This window comes from Coptis chinensis, chromosome 6, assembly GCF_015680905.1.
Source record: "Coptis chinensis isolate HL-2020 chromosome 6, ASM1568090v1, whole genome shotgun sequence".
In the NCBI taxonomy this organism is placed as follows: domain Eukaryota; kingdom Viridiplantae; phylum Streptophyta; class Magnoliopsida; order Ranunculales; family Ranunculaceae; genus Coptis; species Coptis chinensis.
The window spans coordinates 93,024-100,497 of record NC_141461.1 but is presented as its reverse complement, the minus strand read 5'-3'; positions in this window follow the sequence as shown (position 1 = coordinate 100,497).

Sequence of the window (7,474 nt, the reverse complement as noted above, 5' to 3'; positions counted from 1 at the left end):
GGCAAAGGGTACACAAAACTATAACTGAAGTAGTATTTACCCAAACGACATCCTCACCTGCTGCCACTACTGATAAGGCCACTAATTGATGAGAACCTTTAGGACATAACCCAAGCTCAGGCATCATTTTACTAATCTTATCTACCCCATATCCAAACCAACAGATTGAGCTCCTCTGTAACAAGTACATCTCATTGAAAAGCCTTCCCATCAATCCCAGATAATCAGCCATAGTCTCAAGTGCATTCTGTGCCCTCCATTTCCACTTGCATCGGTTTTTTTTTTAAATAGACGTGTAAACATCAGGGTGGCATTTGTTGTTCCTGATCATATCCTTTAGTAATTTCTCCATCTGTTCAAGCACCTCAGCGTATCACATCACTCAATTAAGATATTATAGGTTACAATGCTACACTTGATACCCATATGTGACATATCTTTGAGTGCGCACTCAATCAGATCAAAATGACGAAATTAAGAACAACAATTCATGAGAACCAAATATGTGTAGATGTTTTTGCAATCAGTAACAGACTTCATATCATCGACTGTACCAAAAGCCTCATCAAAGTGCCCACTGAGACCATAAACACTGATAAGGGAAGCGCAAAACCTCAATAGAGGGTTTGAGCCCTTCAGCCAAATTTTCTCATTTATCAAACTCGCAAATCCAGGCTGCTAACGCTTCCCAAGAATTATGAAAAGTTTTGTGAGTGTTTGACATGCTGGTATGCACCAATCTTGCTTACAAAGTAACTTGAGAACCTGACAAGCAAAACAACCGTAGTACCATTTCAAATATTTATCAAAAATAATGAAAATGAATATAAACTCTGACAAACAAACGTAGATATGAGTTTTATAAATGGGTCCAAGATGGATCAAAAGTATATTTTTGTATGTTATGCAGAATATTTCAGAGCTTATAAGCTAATAGTTATTGTGATCTAGAGATAGAATTTATTGAAAACTAATTCTATAATGATTCTTGTACTACTGCAGAACCTACACAAGTGCTACAAACTGATTTGATTGGATCCTAATTTGTCTCTGATTGAAAAGAGAAAACAACAACTATAAATTACAACTAAACTTAGAGGAAGTCAGTGAGTTAGAAAAGAAAATTTTCCTGGTCGTGATTTCATCGCACCGGAATTATTGTTCAGGTAGGAGGTAGAAATATTGTTCTCAATAAAATACCCATTTTACTTCACATAGAGGAAGATCCTAGAGTCTAAGTGAAGTAATGGCTTCTAGAGACGCAGCTTTTTGGAAAGACACTGTAAATGATGAGATAATTCACTGATATCAAATCAAACTTGGACATTGGTATATTTACCACCTGGATCAAAACCAAGAAGTTGTAAATGGATGCTTAGATACATTCTCTTTTCCAATAATAAGCTCATGACATGTAACTGAAGTTCCATTGACCACAACAAAGGTATTCATAATTTACCCACAGTCGAAATGTCTTGAAACCATGTAAAAAACAATATCCATATCAGAGAAAATTTGTAGACGGGAAAATAAACTAACAGCGGTATAAGACATATAATTTGTAGACAAGGTATTAAAAATAAAAAAAAAACAAAAAAAAAAACAAAAACAAACAACATTTTCTATCGGATATCCATTTGTAGCTCTTGATGCCTTTATATACCTTTAAGGAAGGGTTCTAGGGACATATATTACAAAAACACGTAAACAAACTCATGATTGTTAAGGCATTTTTAAGTTTTAGATTTGACCAATTTTTGGTATATATGATCTTTCAACTAATTTAAACATTGTCACAAAAAATTATTTGAATCGGAAATTTTTAATCCCATCGCATGCAGTCAACAAATTAAGAATTGTGGATCGTTTATTTTCACAATTATTGATACTATATTTAGCCTAATCTAACACTTAAATATACCATAACGATTATGAGTTTGCATGTTTACGTGTTTTTATAACATATGTCCCTAAAGCCCCTCGCATATTTTTAAACGTTTTAGGCATGTGCATCACACCAACATTTTTTTTTTTTTTTTTTTTGAGATTCTTGTTACAACTTATATGAAAAGTTTAATTGAAATGAAGGGAAATTGTAGAGATCGAAGTTTACAGTAGGAGATTGTCCCGAAAATTTTTCTGCAAGAGACGAAAGAAATGCAAGTGTGAAGGGGGAAATAACCAAACTTCGTTTAACTTTTTTTTTTTTTTTTTTTTTATGCAAGTAGGATATTTTATTAATAATATACTATAAAGAATCCAACTCTGAAGATGGGAACAACAGACTCTAATAACATAATTTATAATAAATCTGTAGTAATTCCAGTGAGGACATTCTAATGACTTAATGAAAGGAGGTCTATTGAGACTCCAAAAACTCCTTTACTCAACGTCGATCCATGTTTTGTTGCCGCGTCCACTCCAAACTTTGTTTAACTTAGATGCATCATAACAATTTTAGGGATTCGATCAGTTTGTAGCTAACGTGTTTTACCAATTCCAGTAAATTGTAACAATGAGGCTATGGACTCATTGTCCGATCTTTCAAATATTATGAGCTAATTTTGGCAGGCAGTAACAATGTAAACGACTCTTTTAGTGTTGCTAAATTGTAAAATCATGAGAAAAAACATAACTGAATTACTGAAGCAGTATTTTGCCAATATAACAATAAACAAGGCCCAAGCCCAAGCCCAGTAAACTTCTCTCCCAACATACAAACCAAAAATAGATCCCGCCAACCACACCTACCAAAGAAAGAAGAAAACCAGATCGTTTCTTCTTCATCAAAGAAAACCAGATCGTCGAAAACAGGTTCTTCATCATTTACTACTTTTTATAGTCGTTTGTGTGTTCTTTACTTTGTATGCTCACTGCCCGAATTTCCACGGTGTCGACACACATTTAGCTTTAGATATTGCCGTGTCCATGTAACCTAGGTGGCAGCAAAGGAGATGTCTGTATACTGAATATGGAGCTAAATGTTATGAGTAAACAGAGTGATGGTGGCAGCAAAGGATGTCTATATATATGTAAAAAAGGCTTAGAAGGGACTAGAAATCAGGATGTAGAAGAATATTGGAGCAATGTGAAAAATTGGGCTCCACCCAACACAAAACGGAAGGTGCCCATAGCGAGTACATATTTTTTTTTTATCGAAACAGTTTATAATATAGATTCTCACCACATCTAAATTTTTTATCAACACATTTATATGTTGTTCACATTAGGGGTGTCAAAATGTCCCTTAAGCCCTTAGTCTGCCCTGACCCGGCCCATGGGCTGAAAAAGCCCTCAAAATAAGGCCCTCACATGTTCATGGGCTGAGGCAACCAGACCCTCAAGCCTTTGAGGGGATGGTAAGGGTTAAGACTTTAATTTGAAGTTTAGGCCTTCCCTTAAGCTCGGCCCTTGTAGGCCCTTATTAAGCCCTCAACATTTATCACATAAATTTATTGATTTCTATTGCAATATATATCATTTTAGTATTAATGCACTAAACACCACTGAAAAAAAAAATTATTTTTTAAGTTTGCCAACCTTATTATTGTGTTCTAATATTATATGAAATGAATTTAGTTAATCGTAATTAAGACATGTAACTTTAACAAGTTTTTTAATAGCTTGAAGTTTTAATTGTGAAGTGAGTACAATTTTATCATTTTTAACAATTTTTTTTTAAATTAATTTTTGCATCAACCATGCTAATGACGTTAACTTAATCTCTTCATAGTCACAAATTTAGAATTTGGCAAAAAATAAATAAAATAAAAAAGTAAGTAAAATTCGATAAAAATTTGAAAATTTGAAAATTTGAAAAAAAACATAAATAATTCTTGAAATTGAACATTTATTTTTTGAAAATAATGAGGGCATTTGTGTAATTTTAAGTTGTTTGACTTGAAATTTAACGGTCAATCCAAGTTGATCGTGTGTTTAGGGGGAGACCCCAATTAGCCATCTAGTGGGAGAGAAATCCTAATTGGCTCATCTAGTGGGGGAGGGAATACTAGTTAACCCTAAAAAATTAGAGTACATGGGCTTAACTAATTTGGTTAATTAAGATGGCCCAAATAGGTGTCATATATTAGTTAAGAGTATGAGTGTGTGTGCGTGTGCCGGTCACAATATGCCAGTCACAATATGCGTGTGTCTGCATGTGATGCGTCACTTGAAAGGGTGGACTCAATCCGTGTGAATAGCCAACAACAGTTATGAGCACTTAGATTAAAACTTTATAAAAGTTTTGGTCCGTAGATTAAATTTAGTTGGATCCGTGTGTTTCTAATCTAACAAATAGGAAATAAGGGCTCTGAGGCGCAAGTCTATAAATACAGTCACTGTTTTCAAAAAGAGAGAGAAACATTTTACTCACACCTTTGAATTAGAAGAAAGCAAAAATGGCGGAAAGAGGAGAGGAATTTGAGAATTCAATTTTGAGAATTCCAAATTTTCGAAGTAAAAAACAAGATGGAAAGAAGCAGGAAAGGGACCAAATGTTAGTAGAGAAATCAGGGATTGTGATTACTTTGTATGGAAATAAGTATGATGTTGAAACGCAAAAACTACCCAGCCAATCGGTGATGAAGTACTTGGTTCATTTTGGTCAGTACTCAATTTCTGTCACAATTTCTCAGAATTCTGAAGATTTGAAGAGTTGGATTGATTCTATTGGCGATCAACCAGAAGTTACTCCTATTGGCATTGGTGTGAACTTAGTTGGCGGGAACAATAAAAAAACAATTGTTGTTGTTCTTAGTCATAAGAACAGGGTTCTAATCTCTCCAATTTCCGATGGTGTAATTCCCAATGTTATATCAAATTTCCTTAATAATTCAAACTCCAATTCATGCTTTCCCAAATTGCACCTGATTTCATGTCTTTGTAAAGGTCTAAATAGTCTTGTTAATAATGTTCACAACCTTGAAAACTATATTGGTAAAGCTGAAGGTTCATATTCCGTCTGGAAGGTGTTGGAGGCAGTCTCAAATCAAGTGATTAAGGTGGAGGGGGCTTCTTTTGAAGGGTTGGATTCGGCTAATTTTGAATGGTTGAATTCGACTAATGTTTTGGATTATTCAGTTGCTGTTTTCGGTCTAAGTGCGTGCTTTAACAGTGGGCTTTTTGAGATGATTTCCAAGGGGTCATTGGACCTAGCCTACTTGGTTAACGAAGCTTGTAGGAGGAGAAATCAAGTGCCCTCTTAAGGAGTCTGACCGTATGGTCAGGGCCGGCTCAACCTTATAGCAAAGTAGGCCTCCGCTTAGGGCCCCGTAGCCCAAGGGCCCCCCACAATATAATCCAGTCATTGTCCACTATTGATTTATTAGTGGGGAAATAAAGAAAAAAATTAAAACCAAAACCCACTATTGTTTTTCATTTATTTTTCACTGTTGGATAAACGTTTTTATATTGGCAAATTGGAAACCATAAAATCAATGTTAAAGTAGTGTTAAACACTTAAACTCCTTCGGTTCCTAAGCCTTCTCTAACAAAAAAAAAACACACTTCAATACTAATTAAAGTTCTTCATCACCCCATGACAAATAATCAAGTATATATCAACAATTCAATCTTACATATATCATTTTTTTGCCTTCTATATGATTTTTCTCTATAATCTAAGCTCTCTCTCTCTCTCTCTCTCAATATTTGTTTTATTTGGTGTATAATTATTCTCAAGATCTCTCTCTCTATATTACAATTCTTTTGTTAAATAAATCTATTGAAGTTTCAAATTTGTAGAAGACTATTCAAGAAAGAAAAAAGATAAAGTTTGGATCATGTGAAATAACGTAAACAAATCAATAACATGTGTGAGAAAAAAAATAAAAAAGATATAACAATTTTTATTTGTTAAAGTAGTGTTAAGCACTTAAACTCTTTCGGTTCCCTCGCCTTCTCCAACAGAAAATAGCACACCTCCATAACTAATTAAAGTTCTTCATCACCCCATAATAAATAATTAAGTATAACATCAACAATTCAATCTTACCTATATTATTTTTTTTGTCTTCTATAGTTTTTCCCTATAATCTCTTTTTCTTTCTATATTTGTATTATTTGGTGTAAAATTATTCTGCATTCTCTCTCTCTCTATTTGCAATTCTTTGTTAAATAAATCTATTAAAGTTTCAACTTTTTGCGAAGACTATTCAAAAAAGAAAAAAGAAAACGCTGGAATCATATGAAATAATGTATACAAATCAATAAGATGTTGTGAGAAAAAAAAATTAAAAAAGATGTAACAATTTTTATTTGTTAAAGTAGTGTTAAACACTTAAACTCCTTCGGTTCCCTTGACTTCTCTAACAAAAAGTAGCACGCTTCCATAACTTATTAAAGTTCTTCATCACTCTATAACAAATAATCAAGTATATATAACGCCAACAATTCAATCTTACATATATCATATTTTTGCCTTTTATGGTTTTTCCCTATAATCTCTATTTCTTTATATATTTGTTTTATTTGGTGTATAATTATTCTACATTCTCTCTCTATTTGCAATTTTTAGTTAAATAAATCAATTGAAGTTCAAGTTTGTGTGAAGACTATTCAAGAAAGACAAAAAGAGAAAGTTGGGATCATATGAAATAACGTAAACAAATCAATAAGATGTTGTGAGAAAAATAATAATAATAATAATAAATATATATATAAAAAAATAACAAATTTTATTAGTATATATTAATCATAGAAGATTCCCGAACTTTGCTTAGGGCCCCCGATTATCTTGAGCCACCCCTGCGTATGGTATTAGTAGTTTTTTGGTATTATATGGAGTCTTGTCAGTGGATAGTTGTTGGGTCTCTGGCCGTATAGGAGTTTGGCGTTGTATTTTGTGATACCACAGTATAGAATATAGATGTTGAAACATAGTGGTACGATACTTGTATTCCACAGATTATACTGTTATAATAATGAATACATGAAATTTGTTTTCCATTTAGTGTTTGGCAAAAAAAATTCAAATAATTGCATGCGATAAATGACAAAAAAAAAAGGGGAAAGAAAAAAGAACTTAATAGAACGGTTCAAATTGAGTTTGTGATAAAATGACATCAATTCAAAGCACTTTACCAATAATAAGTTAAATGATTTATGTTTGGGTTGTTCTCCTATATTTTAATTTGTCAATAGTTCAGTTGAATTTTATTTTATTTTTTGTGCAATTTAATATATTTTTCGTATGAACAATATTTGTACCTTTGAGATATATCAACACAATTTGACAAAATATATATATATATATAGAATATATAAAATTCATTTAGTACGTTATTAAACCAATTGTATATAGAATATATAAATGCCACTTAATTGTAATTAAGATGGAAGTAAGTAACTGAAAAATGCAATATGACATGGTTAGAAGGGACTAGAAATCAGGATGTAGAAGAATGTGGTGCTGAATATTGGAGCAATGTGAGAGTGTTACTAATGAAAATAAATTCTTATGTCTTGAATGTGC